General features: G+C 42.8%; 2 long non-coding RNA genes across 2 annotated transcripts in view; one reads left to right on the top strand and one right to left on the bottom strand.

Moving 5' to 3' along the window:
• LOC132657959 (uncharacterized) overlaps positions 1–25,215 on the top strand; it is a 116,211-nt gene that overhangs the window by 79,767 nt on the left and 11,229 nt on the right. The window contains exons 3-4 of the long non-coding RNA XR_009596790.1: positions 16,390–16,474; positions 22,143–22,244. This is a non-coding gene — a long non-coding RNA (uncharacterized LOC132657959). The remainder of the gene's footprint in view (positions 1–16,389; positions 16,475–22,142; positions 22,245–25,215) is intronic.
• Positions 1–25,215, bottom strand: part of LOC132657960 (uncharacterized) — a 36,547-nt gene that overhangs the window by 8,521 nt on the left and 2,811 nt on the right. The window contains exon 2 of the long non-coding RNA XR_009596791.1: positions 3,253–3,432. This is a non-coding gene — a long non-coding RNA (uncharacterized LOC132657960). The remainder of the gene's footprint in view (positions 1–3,252; positions 3,433–25,215) is intronic.

Raw genomic sequence — 25,215 nt, 5'->3', positions numbered from 1 at the left:
TTCATCAATCAAGGAGTGTTTTCAGAGTGGCTCCATGGTATCCTCTTATGCCAGGCTCCACTGAAGACATGTCCTGATCCTTGAGAAACTTATCATTTATCAAGAGCAACAGAACACACCCTTGAAAGAAATAGAAGTTGACTGAGCACTTAATGGGTGATATTGACTTGTAAGTGGAAGAAGATTTTCCAGAAAGGAGAATCGATGTAGGCTGCTGATGCCGAAAAGGTCTACACAAAGAAGACAGAGGTTAAGCTAGGCTATAAAGGGTGAGTAAGATTTCAGTAAAAGAAGGAATGGAGGAAGGACCTTGGAAAGTTCATGTGTTTGGTGTGCGTGCGTGTGTGTGTGTGTGTGTGTGTGTGCGCGTGTTTTGGGGGGGGCAGTGGGATCCTGGAGGGAGAGTCAAAGACAAGGAGATGCTAATAAGTACAGTACATACTACCCACTCAGCATCCTCACCCCCACCCTATATCTCACTCAGTCCCCTCCTGCCTCCCTCCTGTCTTAAGCCTCACCTCACACTTTCCTTTTGTTAACTCTAAATTTCCTCTTTTCTATGTCTGTCTTCACCACCCTTACTAGTAAATGGACTCAAAATCACTTCTAATGCCTTGAGTATGGATTTCTTAGCTTCCCGACGAAAGCAAAGACCCTTGTGAATTCCCAGCTCAAGGCAGAGTGCATGCTCAGTGAATGCAACCCAAGGGCAGAAGCTGAATTTATTTCCCTCCACAGCCAGCCCCTGAGAGGACCAAAGAGATCCATGACTGCTGTCCTGGCATTCTGAAGGCAAGAGGTGGGGGACCAAAATGTTGCTATTAATAAAAATTGCAAAAGAATCCTTGGGGGAGACAAAAGCTCTGAAATTGTAGGGTCATTTGATAGCTAGCACTGAAAGCACTCATTTGGTTTGTCTCTCTCTGTTTCTTTTTCTTTCCTTCCTTCTCTTTATTTATTTATTTTTTTCTGGAATTTTACACAAATGGGTTCATTCACAAAGAGAAAGCCAAGTTTTGGGTACAACACCTTCCCAAAACAGAGGCCTTTGAAAACATTGGTCTGGATCAAGACACAATGCCCTTTCCCCTCAACCCAATCCCTTCCCTAAATCACTCCCTATAATTTGTTCAGCTTGATGCTACTCTGAGTGTCCAGGCAGTTGGGACCCACAGCCCCTTTGGGATAAGAAGGGAAGGCATCCGTCCTCTCCTCTCCTCTCAGAGGCTCTGAGGCAGCTGGCCCTCTGCCTGGCTATGCCAGAAAGTGGCATGACCACCAGGGCGACTGTGGTCAGCACAGGAAGAAAATCTCGGGTATTCACAGCTAAACTATGGTTTGAGAAATACTGGCGACAGAGGGTTGGCTGGGTAAAGGAGTGAGAATAGCAGCAGACATGCACTCTTTGACTTTGCTTCTCCCTGAAACAGGCTCTGAAAGAACCAGAGAAAGGATCCCAATGTTCCCGGGCGGTTGAGGGGGCGAGGGTGGCGGTTTGCAGAGTAGCAGCCATATGGTGAGCGCCAGGGCTGGCCCAGTAGGGCTTTCCTTTGCAGTCTTCTTGAGGGTAACATAGGGACTCTCAAGGCCTTTTCCATGACGTGGGAGTAGCATCCTTTCGCCCTAAGAAAGACTCTCCGGAGCCCAGGATTTTCCAGTCTGGCTCAGATCCCCAGAGGCCTCTTCCACCAGAGACACTTCCCATTATTTCTGAGCTCCAGTCCATCAGCTTGTGCTGCAGAGACCCTGGGATCAGCACCACCAAGTTGAGTAATGAATTTACACACATTAGTTGGATATTTCTTTCAATTGCTCCTTTTCAAGTGGAACAGAAGTAAGGCAAGCTTCTCTCATGGTACACGTGTCTGGCCTCTGCAAAACCAAACTTCTCCCACCCTAACTCACCACTTTACACAAGCCCCAAAGATCTGGGAAACAGATCGGAAGTTGGCTATTTCTATTTCACCCCCTTTCTGTTTCATATTTTCTTTAAAATAAATGAACCTGGATGTGGACAAACATATTTGTAGCAGAAACTCGCACACTGGGACAGGGTCATGCGCTCCACACTCCTTAGTTATTTTTATTCCCTTGAGAGCATCAGAAAAAGCACAGGAGGCCCTCAGGACATGCAAATTAAATGTGGCAGCTGAAGTTGGCATCTTTGGGAGCAGCTGGAGCAAGCTGGCACCCACCAGGCAAAGCATTTCAAAGGAATTGAGGCTGCTGTCGCCAAATGAAGGAACACCTGGCAGGCTGGGGGGACAGTTAAAAGAAAGCAAGTCCTCTCTTCAGAGCCAAGCTTTGCACACTGCCCTCCAGCTAAAGAAAATTAGGAGGGAGGTTCGCTTGTACAAAGGTCTTCAATGTGGATGATCGTTTTTTCTTCCATAAAGACTGATGTTTAGAGAAAATCCTCTGGCAGGCTGATGGCAATCTTGTTTGTACCAGAGCAATAGAGCTCTTGGTCATAAATATGCGAAGCATAATGAAAAGATTACGGCTCAGTGGCTGGGGTGCAAATTGGTCTGGGTTGTTTACTGCCTGAGGAATGCCTTCCCTCCACCCTTCTCTTCCAGTGCAATCCCACACACAGAGGAGAATCCACAAAGGCAAATACCTTTTCAAGTCCCATTCCTTTGCTTCCCAGAGCTTGCCCCACTGTGGACCCGACTATGTGGATGTGAAGATCCGCACCCACATGGGAAGGGCAAGGTGGAAGGGAGGCAGTTAAAGAAATAGCTTCCCTGGTCCAGGACTGGCCAGTCTGTTGGGGGCCTCAACTAGTACTGTACAATTTTGGCCTCACACAGAGAGGGTTGGTATTGGACTAACCATGAATTAGGGTTGGCTTCAATGATCTCTGAGAGATAAGAGGAGAACACTAAAATTTCCCAGTGTCCATGCTGGTCTGGATGTAAATCTTTAGGCCAAATCTGTTCTAGAAGAGGGTAATTGAATGGGTGACTAAATCCCAGGCTGGAATTCTGGTTTTGTCTTTACCGAGCCCTGGATCCTTGGGCAAGTGATTTGTCCTCTTTCCCCATACCAACTTCCTCTGTCCTGTGAAGTAAAAATGAGCCAAGAACACAAAGCATCATGCCTGAGCCATGGGATGTGCTTAGTCAATGGCAACTGTCACCCAAGCATCAGACACAGGAGTACTGGAGAGGGAGGAAAGGTCTTTCATGGCACTGTCTGTCTGTCCCTGGCTTCCCAGGAGCCTGAGTTTACTTAAAATCTGTTTCCTACCTTAGCTCTGCTGAAGCTTCTGGTTCCAGTCTCCCATCAACCTGGGCCTGCTACTACCTGCTACCATTCTGATGTCAGATCTTAGTGTTCACCACTTTGTCTTCATGCACAGTTTAGGATTTTAATCTTTCTTTTCTTCTGCCTTGTCACTTTCCTTGAGAAAATAACACCATGCCGACCCTGTATGCAAGACAGGAAAAAAGACACAGCTGTGTATAACGGACTTTTGGACTCAGAGGGAGAGGGACAGGGTGGGATGATTTGGGAGAATGGCATTCTAACATGTATACTATCATGTAAGAATTGAATCGCCAGTCTATGTCTGACGCAGGATACAGCATGCTTGGGGCTGGTGCATGGGGATGACCCACAGAGATGTTATGGGGAGGGAGGTGGGAGGGGGGTTCATGTTTGGGAACACATGTAAGAATTAAAGATTTTAAAATTAAAAAAAATAAAAAACTTAAAAAAAATAAAATAAAAATGTTTTTAAATTGAAAAAAAAAACTGAACAGGATATGATAGGAAACAAGATGAACTATTTGATTTACTGTTATAAAAAATAATAAAATTTACTGATTACTATTAAAAAAAAAAAAAGAAAGAAAATAACACCATGCACTGAAGCAATGAAATGAGGCAGAAGAGTTTTCTTGTTTGATTCAGTTAGGTTAGTAATCTTTGCATTTGATCCCAGGGGTTTCTTCCTCCAGGTCGAAGAGGCAATTTACATGTGGATGCTTAGCTTGTTTCTGTAAAAGCCAGTCTTCCTGCAATTCATGGGGTCGCAAAGAGTTGGACACAACTGAGCGACTGAACTGAACTGAACTGAACTGAACCATGAAAGAGATAAAAGGAAGAGAATTCTATCAGGGCCTGGGCCAGAAACAGTGGTGCACTGGAACTGAGTTATATGAGCGCTTGATGGAAGGACTATTGACAAAGATGAGGGCTGGGTAAAGGGGACCCACAAGGGATAAGGCAGTAGCCCAAAGCAAGTAACAGTGGGGATGTTAGCATCTGTAAACCAAAAGAGGTCAAGAAAGGGGGTGGTTACCAGAAGTAGATTCACAGAACTGTGCAGAAGGGGGCTGTCTGATAGAAGCCATGACCCTCTCAGCCAAGGGATTCAGCCTTGGCAGCCTCACAAGAAGAGAGCAAGGGGAACAGCGACCTCAGCCTCACTCTCTTCCTTCCTCTGCTTCTCCTCTCTGGCTTAATCTGTCCAAGAGCTGGAAGGGAAGAGATCCATGTGGTAATCCCTGCTGACTAGCCTCCTTTCTGGTGGGCAGAGGGCATGGTGAAAAAGAGCACTTTAGTCAAACAAAGGACAAGAAGCTTGTGTGTTAGGGAGGTGGGAGTAGGGGACCAGTAACGTACAAAAGAGCTGCACTGATTGCAGGCAGTATAAATCCTGGACACTCTTGTCAGTGAGCACTCACCCTCTCAATCTACAACCTCTTAATTCCTACTAATTTCTCTCTCTCTCTCTCTCTCTCTCTCTCTCTCTCTCTCTAGCAAAATATCCGATTTCCATGGAACTATTTCTTCTTTTAAAGAGGCTAAAAATTGTTTAGTAATATATTATGGAATTTACAAATAACAAATAATTGAACTGGAGTAATCACAACAAACAAAACACCATACGGCAACAATATCAATGAGACCTGCAGTAAGAAAGAGCCTTGCTACATTCTTTCATCTCACTCTTCTCGCTCCAGAAAGCTGCGGTGTGTGGATGCACCTGCCCCCTCCACCTTATTCCCCTCAGGGCCCCTCTGTGAAGGAAGGAGATGTGATGCTTACAGCCTCTTAATGCTTTCAGGACACGCTCAGTTACTTTCTCTTTGTGGCCGCCATCAAGTCAATCAGGCTCACTGACGCCAACATGTTCCTCTTTGCCTTCATCAAAACATTAGTCTGATGTCCCATGCCTTAGGGACCATGTTTTTCCAGAAAACTACTAAACTAACTTGTAAACGAGATTTTTGCTTCCGACAGTACTTTCTGTAATATCTTTTTATTCCAACTTTTTTCCCTATGTTTCCACCTCAGAGCTTGTAACATTTAGCTGTCTTGTGTCTGGGGTTAACAGTGAAGAGCGGGGACTTCTCTCTGGTCTCATGGTTTCACTCTGTTGATTGAAGATTAAAATCCTTATATGGAAGTTTTCCTTAGGTTGGATTCCCTGGTAACAGGTTCTGAGGCAGAGAGTTGCATGTGGAAATCTTATTGGGAAAGAGTCTTGGGAGATGTGTGTGTAAGGATCCGAACAGGGCAGGACTGGGGAAGCAGAGCTGAGTCACACAAGTCTTAGTCATTCCAACGGACACTCTAGAGCTGGGATGGCCCTTCAGAGATGTCTTACTGAGGCAAATATGGCAACCTTGGCATTCTCACATCAGCCAGTCATTGGACACTAGCTGTCTCTGGGAAAGAGGATAACCTTAGCAGAAGTGGTTCTCTGGAGCCAAGGACAATTCTTAGTGAGCCATGTAGCTATGACCTGTCAGCATACCTGAGATATATAATATGTATAATAGTCTTATATATATATATATATTATATATGTGGTATATAATATTAGGACTGTTATATACCATTTATATACTAGTCCTAACGCCTGAGTCACGAGTATGCTGTTCCTGAGGAGAGGACTGTTGACAGAGTCCTGCAGCGTCCTCTTTAGGCTGCTCAGATCCTCTTGCAGCTAATAGTAATTTTGCCCCATCTGGAAAAACCATCTCTAGGATTCTGATTAGTCTTGTTCCTTGTGAAAACGTGGGATGAACAATAGCTCAACAGCTGCAGTTGACCTTATATTCACAGCTGATACTCTGGTCTGCATCTTCTACCACTCACCCTAGGTTTCTCCCAACCTCAGCCAACACATCTGCCTGTTTAGGTAGATTACCAGCTTGGGGTCCTAGACCCTCTTTGCTGAGTTACCAAGACCTACTCAGGCTGTGGCTGCTACCTGTGCACAAACCACTAAATCTAGAAGTGGGAACACTGAAAGACATCCATCTAAGACCCTGAAGGCAAGAAAGGCAAAGCCATATCTGGGATGTGTGTCAATCCTGGTCAAGACACACTGCCTCTCTACCTAGAGTGGAGAAGATTCAGAAGAATTGATTTGATAGCAAACTACTGACTGGTCTATTTGAGTGAGGGTGCCAAATTAGAGACCAGCATTATGCTTTGTTACAGGCAGGTTGGATGGACATTCAACAGCACCATTAACTGAACCTGCTTTTGTAAGTATGCTGCTGGGCCAGTGCCTGAGCCTTCACTTCTGCCATCACGGCAGCTCTATTTATGTTGTTGTTGTTCAGTCCCTAAGTTGTATCTAACTCTCTGTGATCCCCTGGACTGCAGCACGCCAGGCTTCCCTGTCCTTTACTATCTCCCAGAGTTTGCTCAAACTCATGTCCATTGAGTTGATGATGCCATCCAATCATCTCATCCTTTGTCATCCCCTTCTCCTCCTGCCTTCAGTCTTTCCCAGCATCAGGGTCTTTTCTAATGAGTCAGCTCTTTGCAACAAGTGGCCAAACTATTGGAGCTTCAGCTTCAGCATCAGTCCTTTCAGTGAATATTCAGAATTGATTTCCTTTAGGATAGACTGGTTTGATCTCCTTGCAGTCAAAGGGACTCTCAAGAGTCTTCTCCAGCACGACAGTGCAAAAGCATCAATTCATCAGCGCTCAGCCTTCTTTATGGCTCAACTCTCACATCTATGCATGACTATTGGAAAAGCCAAAACTTTGATTAGATGGGACTTTGTCAGCAACATGATGTCTGCTTTTTAATATGCTGTCTAGATTGGTCATAGCTTTTCTTCCAAGGAGCACGTGTTTTTTAATTTCACCATCTGCACTGATTTTGGAGCCCAGAAAATAAAGTCTGTCACTCCTTCCATTGTTTCCCCATTTATTTGCCATGAAGTGATGTGACCGGATGCCATGATCTTAGTTTTCTGAATGTTGAGTTTTAAGCCAGTTTTTTCACTCTCCTCTTTCACTTTCATCAAGTGACTCTTTAGTTCCTCTTCACTTTCTGTGATTGGAGAAGGCAATGGCACCCCACTCCAGTACTCTTGCCTGGGAAATCCCATGGGTGGAGGAGCCTGGTAGGCTACAGTCCATGGGGTTGCTAAGAGTCAGACACGACTGAGCAACTTCACTTTCACTTTTCACTTTCATGCATTGGAGAAGGAAATGGCAACCCACTCCAGTGTTCTTGCCTGGAGAATTCCAGGGACAGAGGAGCCTGGTGGGCTTCCGTCTATGGGGTCGCACAGAGTCGGACATGACTGATGCAACTTAGCAGCAGCAGCAGCACTTTCTGTGATAAAGATGGTGTTATCTGCATATCTGAGGTTATTGATATTTCTCCTGGCAATCTTGATTCCGGCTTGTACTTCATCCAGTCTGTCAGTTCGCATGATGTACTCTGCGTTTAAGTTAAATAAACAGGGTGGTAATATACAGCCTTGGCATTCTCTTTTCCCAATTTGGAATCAGTCCATTGTTCCATGTCTGGTCCTGTTGACCTATGTACAGGTTTCTCAGGAAGCAGGTAAGGTGACTGCGTATTCCCATCTCTTTAAGAATTTTCCAAAGTTTGTTGTGATCCACACAGTCAAAGACTTTTGCATAGTCAATGAAGCAGAAGTTTTTCTGGAATTCTCTTGCTTTTTCTATGATCCAATGGATGTTGGCAATTTGATCTCTGCTTCCTCTGCCTTGTCTAAATTCAGCTTGAATACTTGGAAGTTCTTGGTTCATGTACTGTTGAAGCCTAGTTTGGAGACTTTTGAGCATTACTTTGCTAGCATTTGAGATAAGTACAATTGCCCGGTAGTTTGAATATTCACTCTATTCATGATTCCATTATATAAGCACTGGGTCGAAGAGAACAGAGGCTGTCTGACATCCACTAACTGAGTCACTTCATTATTTAATGCATCTTCTTTGATGTATGCTATCTGGTGGTGCCACCTCCATGAGCCCATCCAAGTGCCTCCTCCCCAGACATCTTTGTCCCACATCTTTCAATTATTCTCTTATGAGGCCCTGGCACACTAGCCAGGCTATCTGCCACATGCTCTGCTCTTAAGAACCATGCCAGATAGCAACTGTTTTAGGTGGGATGCCCTGGAAATCAAGCTCTGAGACAGAGTGCAGAAGGTTTATTTTGAGGTGCACTCAGGAAATACATCTTTAAGGAATTGACCAAGCAGACCTGGGAGAAGGGCAAACTGAAACAAGGAAGGAAGATCTTTTTATCCTCATATCAGTTAGTCATTGACCATAGGCTGCCCCAGCTCAGCTCAGTTCAGTTCAGTCACTCAGTCATGTCTGACTATTTGCGACTCCATGAACCGCAGCATGCCAGGCCTCCCTGTCCATCACCAACTCCCAGAGTTTACTCAGACTCACGTCCATCGAGTCAGTGATGCCAGCCAGCCATCTCATCCTCTGTCGTCCCCTTCTCCTCCTGCCCCCAATCCCTCCCAGTATCCAAGTCTTTTCCAATGAGTCAACTCTTTGCATGAGGTGGCCAAAGTACTGGAGTTTCAGCTTTAGCATCATTCCTTCCAAAGAAATCCCAGGGTTGATCTCCTTCAGAATGGGTTGGTTGGATCTCCTTGCAGTCCAAGGGACCCTCAAGAGTCTTCTCCAACACCACAGTTCAAAAGCATCAATTTTTTGGCACTCAGCCTTCTTCACAGTCCAATTCTCACATCCATACATGACCACAGGAAAAACCATAGCCTTGACTAGACGGACCTTAGTCGGCAAAGTAATGTCTCTGCTTTTGAATATGCTATCTAGGTTGGTCATAGCTTTTCTTCCAAGGAGTAAGCGTCTTTTAATTTCATGGCTGCAGTCACCATCTGCAGTGATTTTGGAGCCCAGAAAAATAAAGTCTGACACTGTTTCCACTGTTTCCCCATCTATTTCCCATGAAGTGATGGGACCGGATGCCATGATCTTAGTTTTCTGAATGTTGAGCTTTAAGCCAACTTTTTCACTCTCCACTTTCACTTTCATCAAGAGGCTTTTTAGCTCCTCTTCACTTTCTGCCATAAGGGTGGTGTCATCTGCATATCTGAGGTTATTGATATTTCTCCGGGCAATCTGGATTCCAGCTGGTCATAATCTTAGATGAGACATATCTTCAGCCGAGAGCAATTCCTAGTGAGAGATTTAACTGTGTGGTTGAGAGACAATACTTCTCAGTCACTCAATCATGTCTGACTCTTTGTGACCCTGTGGACGGTAGCCCACCAGGCCCTGCTGTCCATGGGATTTTCTAGGCAAGAATACGAGAGTGGGTTGCCATTTCCTACCCCATGGGAACTTCCTGACCCAGGGATTGAACCCACATCTTCAGGCTCTCCTGTCACTTCTGCATTGGCAGGCAGATTCTTTACCACTGTGCCACTTGGGAAGCCCTCTGGTGACTTGGAGATGATTATCTTAGTCCTGAAGAAGCAATCTTGGTAGTGAATCATGGTAGCCACTACAGTGCTAGACCATAAGTTCATTCTAAATCGGGTTCAAGTTTCATTTATTTCTATTACCCCAAACTTAATGGATTAAAACAATGAACATTTATTATCACACAGTTTCTGTGGATCAGGGATTTAGGAATAGTTAGTGATCTGGTCCTGGTTCAGGGTTTCTCACAGGTTGCAAAGAAGATGTGGGCTGAGGCTGCAGTCATCTGAAGGCTTGACTGGGGCTGGAGAATCCACTTTCACGATGACTCACTAATATCTCTAGCACATTGGTGGTGGATGTTGGTAAGAAGCCTCAATTCTTGGCCACATGAACCTTTCCATAATGCTGCTATGAGAGTCCTCATAACAGAGTAGCTGATCGATCCGTGGGCATGTGACCCAAGAGAGAGCAATGCAGAAGCCATAATGTCTTTTATGACCCAGTCTCAACAGCGAGACACTGTTACTTCTCAAAATCCTTTATAATCACATTGTCCCTATTCATTGTGGAAAGAGACTATACAAGGGCATGTGTATTGGAAGGCAAAGACCACTGGGGTCATCTTGGAGACTCAGCTTACAACAAAGAGGTTCACAGATCTAGAAGTCTTGAACCAAGGGTCCGTCTAGCAAATGCTTATGTCATCTTAATAATAACTCAGTGTCTAAGGGAGGTGGAGGTAAAGAGCTATAAATATCCAGAACTTGAAGGTGGCTGGAAACCATCATGTCCCTCCCTGCTACATTGTTTAATAAAGTACACCTAAGAATGTTTCCAGAAAGCAATCCATCACTGTAATAATCTTCTATTGCTACAGATTATGCCAACATTTAAAATATTATTTTACTGCTCTAGGAATAAGTTGGAAAAATCATATCATTGTGCTCAAAGGACTTGTGCCAAAAATTGTATCCCTTCTGATTAGGATGTTCTCATATTTTCCAGGATTCTGTAGAAAAGCTTATATATCATCATCTTGTAAATCTAAACACTAAATAGTGGTTTTATGACTATTTTACACTTCTATTCAATACAAAATAAAAGGTGATTATGCTCATAAACAATTATTAAGTCCTGCTAGCTGGCGCTCCAAAGGTAAACAGCTAAACTTGGCTTGAGGGACACTACAAAGAAATAAAAATACATGGTTCCTGCTCTTAGAGACATTGGCATCGTGTGAGGGATATAGCACAAACCCATCATGATGTCATAAGAACTAAACAGATGTAGAAACCAAACTGGAAACTTCCACAGAAACAAAATCTTAGCAAAGGTCTCTCTGGCCTCCACTGATCAACAAAAACTTTCCTAACCCAGAAATAAGCTCAATTTGAAAATAGAAGAGCAAGTGATGAAATGGAAGTGATGAGAGGAGGGGTCAGTAGTCCGCACTGCCCATCACCTTAATGGCCCAAAGGAGTCAACATGAGCTATAAATGGAAGGTTGCCTCCAAGATGCCCTCTCTACCCACCAGATCACACCACATCCCCTTGACTGAGGGATGCCCTTTTGCCCAAGGCTGTAATTCATTTCCATGACTACCAGGAAGACCAGAACAAACACGTTCCTCCCCACAGGAATGACATTTATTTTGTAGGTAGAAAATCAATATCCTTTATTTTGTGGAGGTATGTATAATTGGTTTGGAAGCATTGCACTCAGTTCTGATAGGAAAAGTCTATGTGGTCTGAACTTAGTTGATGTGCTGGGCTTGAAATCAAGTGGGCTGAGACCTTCACTTATTTACTCACCCATTCAACAAATTTATTCATGCAGGGACCATGTTAGGCAAGGAGAACATAAAGCTTAAAAGAATAAATAAATAAAAGAATCTCTGTTTTAAGATCCTCAAACTGTAAAGGGAGGATAGACAAATAGATATTAATTGATACACCCTGTGATAGAAATGTGTGATGAGCTTTGGAAGAAAAATCTTAGAAATTATTAGGTAAAGATAGGGAAGAAAGACAGAGGATGAGATGATTGGAAGGCGTCATCAACTCAATGGACAAGAGTTTGATAGACTCCGGGAGACAGTGAAGGACAGCGAAGCTTGGTGTGCCACAGTCCACACGGTCACAAAGAGTCAGGCATGACTAAGTGACTGAACAACAACAAAAGGCTAGAAAATGTGCTTTAAGCAAATGAAACAACATTTTCTAAGACATGAAAACCAGAAAGAACATGACTTGTTCAGTTAATTTCAAGCTCCAGCTGAACTTTAGGGAACTTCTGGGGAATGGGTAAGAGACAAAACTGACATTAGACTGATTGGGAGAGATTTGGTGAACCCAGGCTAAGAGTAAGAATTTATTCTGAAGGTAATTGAGAGCTTCTGAAGGATGCTAAGTGGAATGAAGTGATTATATTTGCTTTAAAAAAAATCACTCTGGGAACAGCAAAGAAGAAGGATAAGAATGGACCCAAATGGATCCCCAGGGAACTCCCACGTTTATGAGGGAAAACAGAGCCAAGAGGAAAACCAAGAAGGAGTAGCCAAAAGTTTAAGAATAAATCCAGGCAGTGGGGTTGTGTGAACTAGAAGGAGAGTGTCTCAAGAAGTGGGGAGCGAAAAGTGTTCAAAGCTGTAGAGAGGACGAGGAAGGCGAGGACTGAAGTATGTCCATTAGAGTAGCAACCAGGAAGCCACTGGAGCCTTTAGAGAGAGGAATTTTGTGAAGCAGGAATAGGGGTAAGGGGGAAATGAGAGTGAGGAAGAGGAGACAGAGAGGACCACCTTTTAAAAATCCTGGCTCTGAAGGGATGAAGTTCCCTCTTTGGAGGAAACATGTGAGGCAAGGATTTTATTCTTTTTGTAAAAAAAAAAAGATCAGGGAGATTTGAGCAGATTCCCATGTGAGTAAAAGTTATAGGAAAGAGAGAAGGTAAATAAAGGGGAAATTTCCAGAATATGTGGGAAGGAACAAGAGGTAGGGCATGGTTGGAGGGCTTTGCCTGAGACCAAAGATGCTTCTTTTTGGTCTAATGAGAGGGGAGGGGGAAGGATGGTGGTGGTGACCTGGAGAGGGCTCCTTTTGATGCTTCTGCTTCTCTCTATGAAGGTGAGAGGAAGGTCTCTGCTAGGAGGGTAGGGACAGGCATTGGTAGGCTTGAAGACCTGGAGACAGGTAGAGCAGTTGGAAATAAACTCGGAAGAATTCCTATGTTAAAAGTGTATGGCAAAACCAATCCAATATTGTAAAGTAATTAGCCTGCAATTAAAATAAATAAATTTATATTTTTAAAAAATGGCAGGCTTCTTTCATCTCATATGGGAGGAAAGAGAAAGTCTGACTCTGTGATGTCAGACAATTCAGGTCAATTTCCAGCCTTCCTTCTTCGTTGTGTGAATTTTCTCCGAGGTTCCTGCCATGTTAGTGCTCAATTCTATTTCTTTTCTTTCTCCAAAAAAAAAAAAAAAAAAAAACTAACTATGCATCAACAAACTGGCAGTGCGTCATAACTAAGGGGAGATGGCACTTCCTCTCTCTGAGCCTGAAAAAACAAAGTGATTCAGCTTCTGGTGTATTAATTAGAGCCCGGTTTACTTCCATGAAAATAGAATCTATTGTATCATCTTTATATATTTAAACCTTCTGTGACAACAATTTCTGGAACATATCCAGAGCGAAGCTCTGGCAAGGCCCTCAGTCTATTACAACGCTTATTTTCTGAATGTGCTAGACAATTGCACTCAATTCAATATGCATTTATGAAGCACCATCTGTGTACCCGCAACTATCTCATAAAATCTAGATAAAATTTTCCTGTTTTATTTGGGGCATGAATAACAACTTTGTGCGTCTCTTTTGTATAAAATTTTATAACCACAGCAATGGTGTAACTCTTAAAAGTTTATTTTTGACCATTCTCTCTTCCAAAATTCTTCAATGATTAAAAACAAAGTAAGAAAGCACACACAAACTCCAAGCCCTCCTCCTGCTAATTACTGCTCACTCTGACACCCCAAGGATTGAATTCAAAGGAGAGGCTTGAAGATGAGATCAGTGCATGAGAATGGGGAAGAAAATAATAAACTCAAGTCTCCCAACCAATCATTCCTCTGAGACAAAACTCTTCTCTTTGGCCTTGCTTTTGTTTTGGAAAACACAGAATCCCTGGGCAAGGGAGGCCTTTCCTTTGTCTTGATCTTGGGTCATTCCCACTGAGAGCTCAGGAAACACCCCCCAATAGTTATTACTCTTCAATTTGGAGAGCCAGACACCCTGACATGGTGGGAAGTTGTGGCAATCGCTTGGCTTTTGCATCCAGCTGTTACTCATTTTAATTATATTGGGGGAAGAAGCATGCAGCTTCCAGCCCAAGGGACAGTCATGGTGTTGCCTTCAATCCAGGGCAGGGTTGGAGAATGGGCTCTTCACTTTTCTCTTTCTGATGACCTGAGTTCAACTGTTCAAGACCCACACTCTTTCAAAACATTTTGCATTGGCAGCCATACTCCAAATCATGTATCTAGTCACCTGTTGAGTTTAATGTCTGTCTTTCTATGAAACTTAACACACCAAGAAGATGGCCTCAGGTCTCCTTTCTTTACTCCTATTTCCCCAGTACCTAGAACAGTGCCAGGCACAGGTAGGTGCTCAGTAAGTATTTGCTGAACTAATTAAGTGAGGATTAAACTTGAAGATCTCATGTTGATGCTCTTTCCACAATCATATATTCCCATAGGTGGGAAGAAGGTGAGAATGGTGAGGACATTGATTCCTGAGCATCTGAAAACTATGAGGTTCCTAGCTTAGATGGTGGAAGAAAGTTTTCTGTCTCCTGAAACCCATGACTACAAGAATGGGCATTGTTGTAACTTCTACTTCCTTCCTCCAAATGAGGCTGAAGAGATCAATGGGTGTTGGTCCATTCACTTTCATGTGGTGAATGATTGGTATTTTGGGTAATGCCAGCAGCCTTGAAGAATCACACATTTTTAGGGCTAAAAGATCATTTATCTAGGCCAATTTCCTGGATCATAGAGTCCTTTGAGTTACTTTTTTAAAGAGTTTAACTTATGGAGTCCATACATATTTCTAAAATCAAACCGTGTTGACTCTTACTGGGATAATCATATACGTTACTTTTCAAGTGGGATATTGAGTGACCGAAAGGGGAGATTAATAATGACACTGGACCAAAGGCATAATTAGAGACTTTCCTAGAAAAGCCAAGGTGAATATGGGATTCCTTAGTAAGTGAGATTTATTTATAGGACTTTTAGAAACATGAGCTCCATGGAGAGAAAATCATATTAAAATGGTGTGATGAATCCTTTAAGAAGTCTTCTGCTTTGGGGCAGTTTTTCACAGGTTACTCCAAGCTGGAAAGACTGATCTTCAGTCACTGCTGGAAACCTCTCCTACCTCAACAAGGTGCTCAATACTCACACTTTCTCTCTGCATAAATCATGCAAGCTTGACATGAAGACAGAAACACCAGCTATGAGCATCTGGGAACAACCTTTTTTGCCCTTGAGCCAAATAATTCCAAGGCCCTTACATCAGTTTCCTTCTTATGTTATTTCCCAATCTCTTTATCAGATTTCCTGGTCTGCTCCGTGCCTTTTCATTCAATACCCAGAATCAAGCCCAGTGTTGCAGGAAGTTATCTGGTTGACATGATTTCCAACTGTACCATAGCTGTGGTTCTCAGCCTCTGTGATGGGTTAACATTCCTCTCTGAACATTCTTGTAAGAATTTAAAGCCCATCAGGGCTACCTGTTAGGCCTCAACCATGCTGTCATCACTCAGACAACAACAGCTTGTTCTGAAATAATATTTTAGTAATGAGCTACCACAAAGAACTCCAGCTTGTCTAAACAATAGATATGAATGACTGCTAATATGGCGACTTTCCTAGGGCTTTTGCTTTCCTAGGGCTTTTGCACAGAAGAAAGTAGTGACCAGGCTCTCAAATGCCACAAACAATGCTGAGAACGTGGGAACTGCCTCCTGCTCCTGGGACAGTCAGTGCCCCGGAGGCTCGCCTTGCAAGAATGGGTTAAATGCATGCACTGTGTCATCCTTGATTCTTGCCTGGCCGATCCAGGCTCACAGACTCCAAGACTAATGGGGCCTAAAGGGCCCCTCCAGATGGGTACAGGTAACCCCCTTACCTTAAGATGACAAGCCTAGACAGCAGCTTTTCCCTGTTAAGACAAGTCTTGGAGATGATGGAACAGTGTGTCTCTAAGCATCATGTTGAGTTTCAGTAAAGCCTGTGCCTCTTTCATCTGATACAATTTCTTCCAAAAAGCCAGAACTGTTCTTATCTCCCAGATCTCTTTCAACACAGTCACTTTAATAAAGCACGAAGGAAAATGAGTTTAACATCTCTTTACACTGAAATCTTCTGCAAGGGAGGTGAATCAAGGGTTGCACATTTTTATTCAAGCTTCGACAAGCTGCAAAACATTGACTCTTACTTCCACCTCTTTTTTACCAAGTAGATGGGTTCTGGAAAAGTTTTGGGAGAGTTGAACTATCCCAAAAGACCCAGGGAAGTTTGTTATTTAAATGATTCCCTGAAAAAATATTTTTTAAAAAACAAGAATTCCTCATTTCAGCCCTTTTTCTTTCTTTTTTTTTTTGATGTTTTGAAAATTATCTTTTCAGATATTGTGGTTGTGCAAAGTGAAGACTGGACAAAGTCTGGAGTTTACAGTAAAATATGATCTGTGTTAGACCAAAGGATGTGGAGGTATTTCTTCTACATGGACTCTCCTCTGTAGAGGTTTACCTTCTTCTCTGCCTGCCACCTGCTTCCATGCTCGATTCAAATCCAAGACTGACTTTCTGAGATGGCAAGATGATTGTTCTAGAACCCACACAGTAAGGATCATTTTCATTGTGTGCGTTGCTCTCCTTCTTAGCTTCTGTGGGCAGATGTCTGAAAACCGGGCTTTACTTGGTCAATCACACAAACTGAAAGTACATTTTTGTCCAGTCATTGACTGATAGCTTATTCCTGACAGCAAGAATAACCCCAGATGTTGTCAGAAATAGAAACACAGAAATTGAAATCATGCGGCCTTCCTCTGTAGAGGTTTCAAATGGGGCCGAGAAGAAACTGGCTTCATGCTTGAGGGGAGTGCTACCTTCAGAAACCAGTCTCTAACTCAGAAATATCCAGTGTTCATCTGGCGATAAACTAGCAATTGTGAGGAACTCCAGCAAATGCTGATGGCTCTTCATTTTACATTCTTATACTCTGACAGACCTGGTCCTGGCAGTCTCCCCAGCTTGAGTGAACCAGAGTCATGGGGGTTTCTGTGTTTGCCTATAAGTTAAAGTGCATTCCCCTCTCCTTCCTTCACTTGTTTCCTTCCTTCCTTCCTTCCTTCCCCCCTCCCTCCTCTCTCTTCTTTCCTTCTTTCTTCCTTTCGTTCTTTGTACTTTTTTGGAAGAGAAAATTGTGGATGATGGACAATGAATAGAAAGGGACTACAGTCCTTGAACTTTGAGATTGCATAAAGTACTGCATTTCAGACTCTTTTGTTGAGGTCAGTTTTCAGTCCAATCCCCCAAAAAAGGCAATGCCAGAGAATGCTCAAGCTACCGCACAATTGCACTAACTCTGTTAGCCTTTGTCCTGCTTCACTCTGTACTCCAAGGCCAAATTTGCTTGTTACTCCAAGTGTTTCTTGAACTCCTACTTTTGCATTCCAGTCCCCTATAATGAAAACGACATCATTTTGGGGTGTTAGTTCCAGAAGGTCTTGTAGGTCTTCATAGAACTGTTCAACTTTGGCTTCCTCAGCATTACTGGTCAGGGCATGGACTTGGATTACTGTGATACTGAATGGTTTGTCTTGGAAATGAACAGAGATCATTCTGCAGTTTTTGAGACTGCATCCAAGTACTGCATTTTGGACTCTTTTGTTGAGGTCAGTTTTCATTCCAATCCCAAAGAAAGGCAATGCCAAAGAATGCTCAAACTACTGCACAATTGCACTCATCTCACACGCTAGTAAAGTAATGCTCAAAATTCTCCAAGCCAGATTCCAAAAGTACATGAACCATGAACTTCCAGATGTTCAAGCTGGATTTAGAAAAGGCAGAAGAGCCAGAGATCAAGTTGCCAACATCCTCTGGATCACTGAAAAATCAAGAGAGTTCCAGAAAAACATCTATTTCTGCTTTATTGACTATGCCAAAGCCTTTGACTGTGTGGATCACAACAACTGTAGAAAATTCTGAAAGAGATGGGAATGCCAGACCACCTGACTTGCCTCTGGAGAAATCTGTATGCAGGTCAGGAAGCAACAGTTAGAGCTGGACATAGAACAGACTGGTTCCGAATAGGGAAAGGAGTACGTCAAGGCTGTATGTTGTCACCCTGCTTATTTAACTTATATGCAGAGTACATCATGAGAAATGCTGGGCTGGATGAAGCATAAGCTGGAATCAAGATTGCTGGGAGAAATATCAATAACCTCAGAAATGCAGATGACACCACCCTTATGGCAGAAAGTGAAGAGGAACTAAAGAGTCTCTTAATGAAAGTGAAAGAGGAGAGTGAAAATGTTGGCTTAATGATCAACATTCAGAAAACTAAGATCATGGCATCTGGTCCCATCACTTCATGGGAAATAGATGGGGAAACAATGGCAGAATTTATTTGTTTGGGCTCCTAAATCACTGCAGATGGTGACTGCAGCCATGAAATTAAAAGATGCTTGCTCCTTGGAAGAAAAGTCATGGCCTACCTAGACAGCATATTAAAAAGCAGAGACATTACTTTGCCAACCAAGGTCCATCTAGTCAAGGCTATGGTTTTTCCAGTGGTCATGTATGGATGTGAGAGTTGAACTATAAAGAAAACTGAGCACCGAAGAATTGATGCTTTTGAACTGTGGTGTTGGAGAAGACTCTTGAGAGTCCCTTGGACTGCAAGGAGATCAAACCAGTCTATCCTAAAGGAAATCAGTCCTGAATATTCATTGGAAGGACTGATGCTGAGGCTGAAACTCCAATACTTTGGCCACCTGATGCAAAGAGCTGGCTCATTTGAAAAGACCCTGACGCTGGGAAAGATTGAAGGTGGGAGGAGAAGGGGATGACAGAGGATGAGATGGTTGGACAGCATTACTGACTCAATGGACATGAGTTTGAGTAAACTCCGGGAGTTGGTGATGGACAGGGAGGCCTGGTGTGTTGCGGTTCACGGGGTCACAAAGAGTCGGACATGACTGAGTGACTGAACTGAACTGAAAGCAGACAGAAAGAAATTAGGTTCATTTTGACATCCTTGAGCCACTGGATTGAACCCTCAGTTCAGTTCACATGACCACAGGAAAAACCATAGCCTTGACTAGATGGACCTTAGTCGGCAAAGTAATGTCTCTGCTTTTGAATATACTGTCTAGGTTGGTCATAACTTTCCTTCCAATCTTACTTGAAACCAAACCTACAACTAGATTTTTCAGTTATGATGAGCCAGTACATCCCTTTCAGTTGAAGTGAGTTGAAGTTTCTTATATACCCAACCCAAATGTTACCAATTTAGAAAATCCACATCTTTGACTAAATGTGAGATACACACACACACACACACACACACACACACACACACACACACACAGAAAGAGCACTTGCTCTCTGCACAATGGAGACCACACAATACACAACATGTGAGACACGCCCATAAGGTGATAGTCTAATTGTAAAATAAAATCAATGCATGTGTCAAGTATGAGAAAATAATATTCAAATGGAATTCACTGCTACCAAATGTTGTCCTTTCAGGGAGGGGGTCAGTCAATGAAAGAGAATTAGAGGCTTCATGGACGAGTGAGACTTAGGCGCATGTTGGATGGAGTTGGATGAAGAAGAGAAAAACAAGAGGAGAAATGTGAGCCAAGAGACCCTGTGATCTAGGGCATCTTTAAAGGATTGTGACCCTCAAAGCTATAACCTCCATCAGTTTGCTTTACATACTATTCAGCATGGTTTCTGGTGATGCAATAATAATAAGCTGAAACTGACCCTTTGCTAAAGAAAACCAATATGAGCTTTTTCTGGGCACACTTCATCATTTTCTCATGTGCAAAAGTCTGGGTGAAATTCAGCTGTCTAGGCTCTTCTCTCTCAGCTCTCTGCATAATTTCTGCCTCTGAGTTACAGGAAATTTCTTTCTGAAAAGCCATTTGGAGACAGATTGTAATATAATGCTCTTGAACATTTCACTCTAACAATCGATAAAGGCAGCACTCCCTGCAGAAATAATCAAACACAGGGTGGAATCTAATATGCACAGAGCTGATATTTTAACTCAAGAAGCTCACGGATCCTTTGCTTGAAGCTGTGGCCCAAATTTGTTTTCCTGTCTTTGTCTTATATTTTTATATATTTTTAAGGTCAAGCTTTTTGAAGTAGCTTATAGTTATTTTATTCTATTTTAGTGGTTCAAGGCTGCCACCAAGGTCAAATCTACATAAAAATAAGCATGCTGGCAACCGGCAAAGAGCCTGTTATTCTAGGAAGAAATAACAGGGCCATCGTGACCCTGGGTCCCCTGCACGCCCTCCTCACACTCTCCTTTTGACTCTTTAAGGAAGAGGCTGAATACTCATGGCCAGTATGTGCCAAGCAAGCCAGAACTGCTTTCTTGGAAAAGATAAGCTTTTCTAGTAAAGAGACATCCTGTCCATACTGAATCACCGTGGGGTTGGGGATGGGAGGTTGTGTGGGGACATCACTTTCATTCTATTCACTGGATTAGGAACAAGATGAGAAGCAGTGTTTCTCGTTTCTTCTCTTCTCACCATGGTTATATTCAAGTTCCCTTTCTGGAACTGTCCTCTGAGGATATGTTCTACAATCATTAGATCAATGTTCTGAGCTTGTGCTTAAAACCACGTTTTATATGTATGTGCATGCTCAGCCATGTCTGACTCTAACCCCATGGACTGTAACCCGCCAGGCTCCTCTGGCCGTGGGATTTCCCAGGCAAGAATACGGGAGTGGGTTGCCATTTCCTCCTCCAGTGTATCTTCCTGACCCAGGGATTGAACTTACATCTCCTGTGTCTCCTGCAATGGTAGGCAGATTCTTTACCACTGAACCACCTGGGAACCTTTGGAGGATGCTTAAGGTGTCCTAAACAGTAATGAGTCATAAACAATAACACCCTCTGCATAAGATTTAAACAAAATCATTCTCACTTCGATGACTGTTTTTATAGAAAATCTGAAGTAACTTATAGTAATGAAAGAAATAGGATCCTTTGACTATTCCATAGCTCAAGGCAGCATTCAGAGCTTTGTTCAAGGGGTTTTGGTGTTGCCTTTAGAACTGACATCAATATAATTTATCAAATGGATGTTACTTTTCCTATCATTTCATCTGTGCTTACCCATGTCTGCCTCCACCACTGCCACCTACATATTTATATAATTATAGAATTAAGAAGAGGACAGTGACTTCAGATCTCTGTATGATGAACCGGGGTCAGGATTGTTCAAGAATTCAATGACAATGCAAGGATTTATTCTCTTGGATGTAGGCATATTGAAAAAGTGTTATTTGCCCTAGGCCATTGAAAGGCCAGACGTCTTCAAAAGTATTAAACACACTAAAAACCCAAGAGTGGTCCAGAAAAGAGGACTCCCTCTAAATCCTTACCATGGTTAATCAGGAAGAGAATACAGTGAGTTGCTATTCTGGAGAAGGCAATGGCACCCCACTCCAGTACTCTTGCCTGGAAAATCTCATGGACAGAGGAGCCTGGTAGGCTTCAGTCCATGGGGTTGCTAAGAGTCGGACACAACTGAGAGACTTCACTTTCTTTCACTTTCATGCATCGGAGAAGTAAATGGCAACCCACTCCAGTGTTCTTGCCTGGAGAATCCCAGGGACAGGGGAGCCTGGTGAGCTGACGTCTATGGGGTCACACAGAGTCGGACACGACTGAAGCGACTTAGCAGCAGCAGCAGTGAAGAGGAATGGACTGTTGATACTTCGTACAACAACTTATGAATCTCAAAATAATTATGATCAACGAAAGTGGCTAGATTACATTTACACAAATTTCCAGAAAATGTAAACTAATCTACAGTGATAGAAAGCAGAGCAGGAATTGCCTGAGGTAGGGAGGAAATGCAAGTAAGGGCACAAGAAAACTTCAAGTTGAATCATGTCATCATTATATTAATTGCGAACTAAAATATTGGCACGTGCCACCTACCTGTACAAGGATTAAATCATGAGCTGCTAAAGCTACTAACTTCAATACCCCCTGACAGGTGCTCAGGGTGGAGATCAGGACTGAGGCACTGTGCTCTGAGAAAAAAACTGGCAGAACAGGCCTTCAGATAGCTAGACATTTTCAGGAAAAGGTTTTATGAGCCAAATTCTTGCATTTCTAGGAAAGCACTAAACCACTGACAGTGACAACTGCTCTTCGTGACCAGCAGCAAGCCTCCGCCACAATGTGTGCCTGACTGCACGTACCCACCCTCACTAAAACCGTATGTGTCACTGACCTTCCCCCTACCTCTCCAGGGCAGTTTCTCAGAGCAGTCTGGAATGCTGTCTCCCACGCTATAGTCCTAATAAATAAATGAATATGAATAAATAAATATAAATAAAGAAATAAAACCTATTAATAAAACAACTCACAACTCTTACATTCCACAATTTTTTTTACAGTTGACAAATTGTGGAGATGTTTTCACAGGTGTATTCATACCTCACCTGTATCAAACCATATACTTTATATATGTGCACTTTATTGTTTTGATATCTCAATAAAGTTGTTTTTGAAACTCAATGATAGAATAAATAGACAATGGGGAACAGAGGAAGAGAGAAAAATGTGAGGGAATGTTTTTCCTAGCACAGCCCAAACATTTATTTTGGGGTGCGGTTCCTTCTAGTTTCAACCTAATGTCTCAAAAGTGAGTTCTTATCTTGATGTGTGTGCTTAGTCACTCAGTCGTATCTGACTCTTTGTGCCCCTATGGACTGTAGCCCGCCAGGCTCCTCTGTCCATGGAATTCTCCAGGCAAGAATATTGGAGTGGGTTGCTATGCCCTCCTCCAGGGATCATCCCAACTCAGGGATGGAACCCAGGTCTCCCGCATTGTAGGTGCATTCTTTACCAGGGAAAGAATCCACCAGGGAAGCCCAAGAATACTGGAGTGGGTAGCCTATCCCTTATCCAGGGGGTCTTCCCAACCCAGGAACTGAACAGGGTTCTCCTGCATTGCAGGTGGATTCTTTACCAACTGAACTACCAGGGAAGCCTCTTGTTTTGATAGTTTGCTTTATATTTCCAGAGAAGAAATATATCTAAACCACAGCAAGTGGTTTACAAGATAACCACTTGTAACTAACCAACTTAGTTCAACATCTAAGGAAATCTCTTTTGGATATATATCTCATCACCTACACATTGTGTGTACATTAATAATATCTTTCTTCTGGATACTTAATCCTCCTTATTGGTTACCATAAGAATTGGGGTTTTTTTTTAATTTTTAATTGAAGGATAATTGCTTTACAGGATTTTGTTGTTTTCTGTCAAACCTCAACATGAATCAGCCATAGGTATACATATATTCCCTCCGTTTTGAACCTCCCTTCCATCTTCCTCCCCATCCCACTCCTCTAGGTTGATACAGAGCCCCTATTTGAGTTTTCTGAGCCATACAGCAAATTCCCATTGGCTATCTATTTTACACATGGTACTGTAAGTTTCCATGTTACTCTCTCCATACATCTCACCCTCTCCTCCCCTCTCCCCATGTCCATTAGTCTATTCTCTATGTCTGTTTCTCCACTGCTGCCCTGTAAATAAATTCTTCAGTATCATTTTTCTAGATTCCATATATATTTGTTAGAATACAGTATTTATTTTTCTCTTTCTGACTCACTTCACTCTGTTTAATAGGTTCTAAGTTCATCCACCTCATTAGAGTTGACTCAAATGTGTTCCTTTTATGGCTGAGTAATATTCCATCATGTATATATACCACACCATAAGAGTTTTGATGGGAAAGGTTCTACAACTCTCAGTCCTCAAATAATGCATGTAATTGTGGGAAAATAAATGAGTATCTGGATGATTGACTTGGGTCCTCAAGAAAATCTGTGGCAGGAAAGAAAAAGATAAACACAGACAGAAGACAAGTAACAAGCACATCCAATGAAAAGCCCTTGACAGGATCATTGTTCAATCAAGTCAACTGTAAATAGACTTCTTTGGGACAACTAGAAGGCTTTAAGTATAAGTGTGTGGGAAATGATATTAATGAATTCTGTGAGTGGGAAAATGGCACAGCTACACACGAAAATATTTATAATGCTTAGAGTTGTGTATAGAAGTATTGAGGGGAGATACTACTGAGGTTTGGGATTGGTTTTAAAATCCTTTTGCAGAGAAAAGTGGGGAAAGCATGGAGCAACTGAGGCAAAACTCAACTGTCAAATCTGGGTGATGGCATTGGACAATTAAGCAAACTGTTCTTTTCACTTTTACATATATTTGGATTTTTCAAACTGAGAACTGTTTAAAGACTTGGTTAAAGGATTCACCACATTTAGAATGAGGAGAGGGGGCATGAATCATTTGGTGTTATTGTTCATTCACTCAGTCGTGTCCGACTCCTTGTGACTCCATGGACTATAGCCCATCAGGCTCCCCTGTCCTTTCCTATCTCCTGGAGTTTGCTCAAATTTATGTCCATTGAGTCAGTGATGCTGTCTAACCATCTCATCCTCTGCTGCCCCCTTCTCCTTTTGCCTTTGATTTTTTAAAGACTTTGTTAAAGGACTTGTTACATCTAGAAAGAGGAGAGGGGAATGAATCATAGTGATAACCAAAGAAGAAAGAAAAGAACTGACCTGCAAATGAGCAGGTGGCTTGAGAGGCGGGAGTGGTGACTGGTGGCTATGGAGCTTCCTCAGATCTATTTCTGGAATAGAAATAAAGCCTGCCTTAGCAACCTTAGGAAAAACTGGAGTACTGTCCAACCTCCCAGGTGTGTGTAAGGGTTAATGGCCTTTTCTGCAGCCCCAGTGGATGTCCTGAACTATTCAAGGGGCTCATATTCTCCCAAGTGTCCTTATGAGCTCCTGGATCAGATGACAGAAGGCCAGCCCGCACATTCTGCTCCTGTCCCCAGTAAGGTTGATTTTCCAAGAGCCACTTAATCTCAGAAACACTACCATTTTCTCTGATGCCTTTGAAGTTGGAAATCCATCTCTCCATCTCAGAGCTATTTATCCCTTGCGGTCCTCCTCTCAATGGCACCACAGACAAGGACCAGACGACAAGAAAAAGTGAGATGACCTCAAACAAGCTCTCCTTCTACATTTACAGGGCAAACCATGACTTTTCTCAAGGCCCACAAATTATAGGGAGAGAAAGGGTGGAAAAATCCAGGGGGGAAAAAAAAACAACACCTAACCATACCACCCATAAAAACATGCCAGATG

The sequence above is a fragment of the Ovis aries genome, chromosome 16 (assembly GCF_016772045.2).
Source record: "Ovis aries strain OAR_USU_Benz2616 breed Rambouillet chromosome 16, ARS-UI_Ramb_v3.0, whole genome shotgun sequence".
Taxonomy (NCBI): Eukaryota; Metazoa; Chordata; class Mammalia; order Artiodactyla; family Bovidae; genus Ovis; species Ovis aries.
Note: the sequence above shows the minus strand (reverse complement) of the source record. Positions and strands in the feature narration are given on the sequence as shown.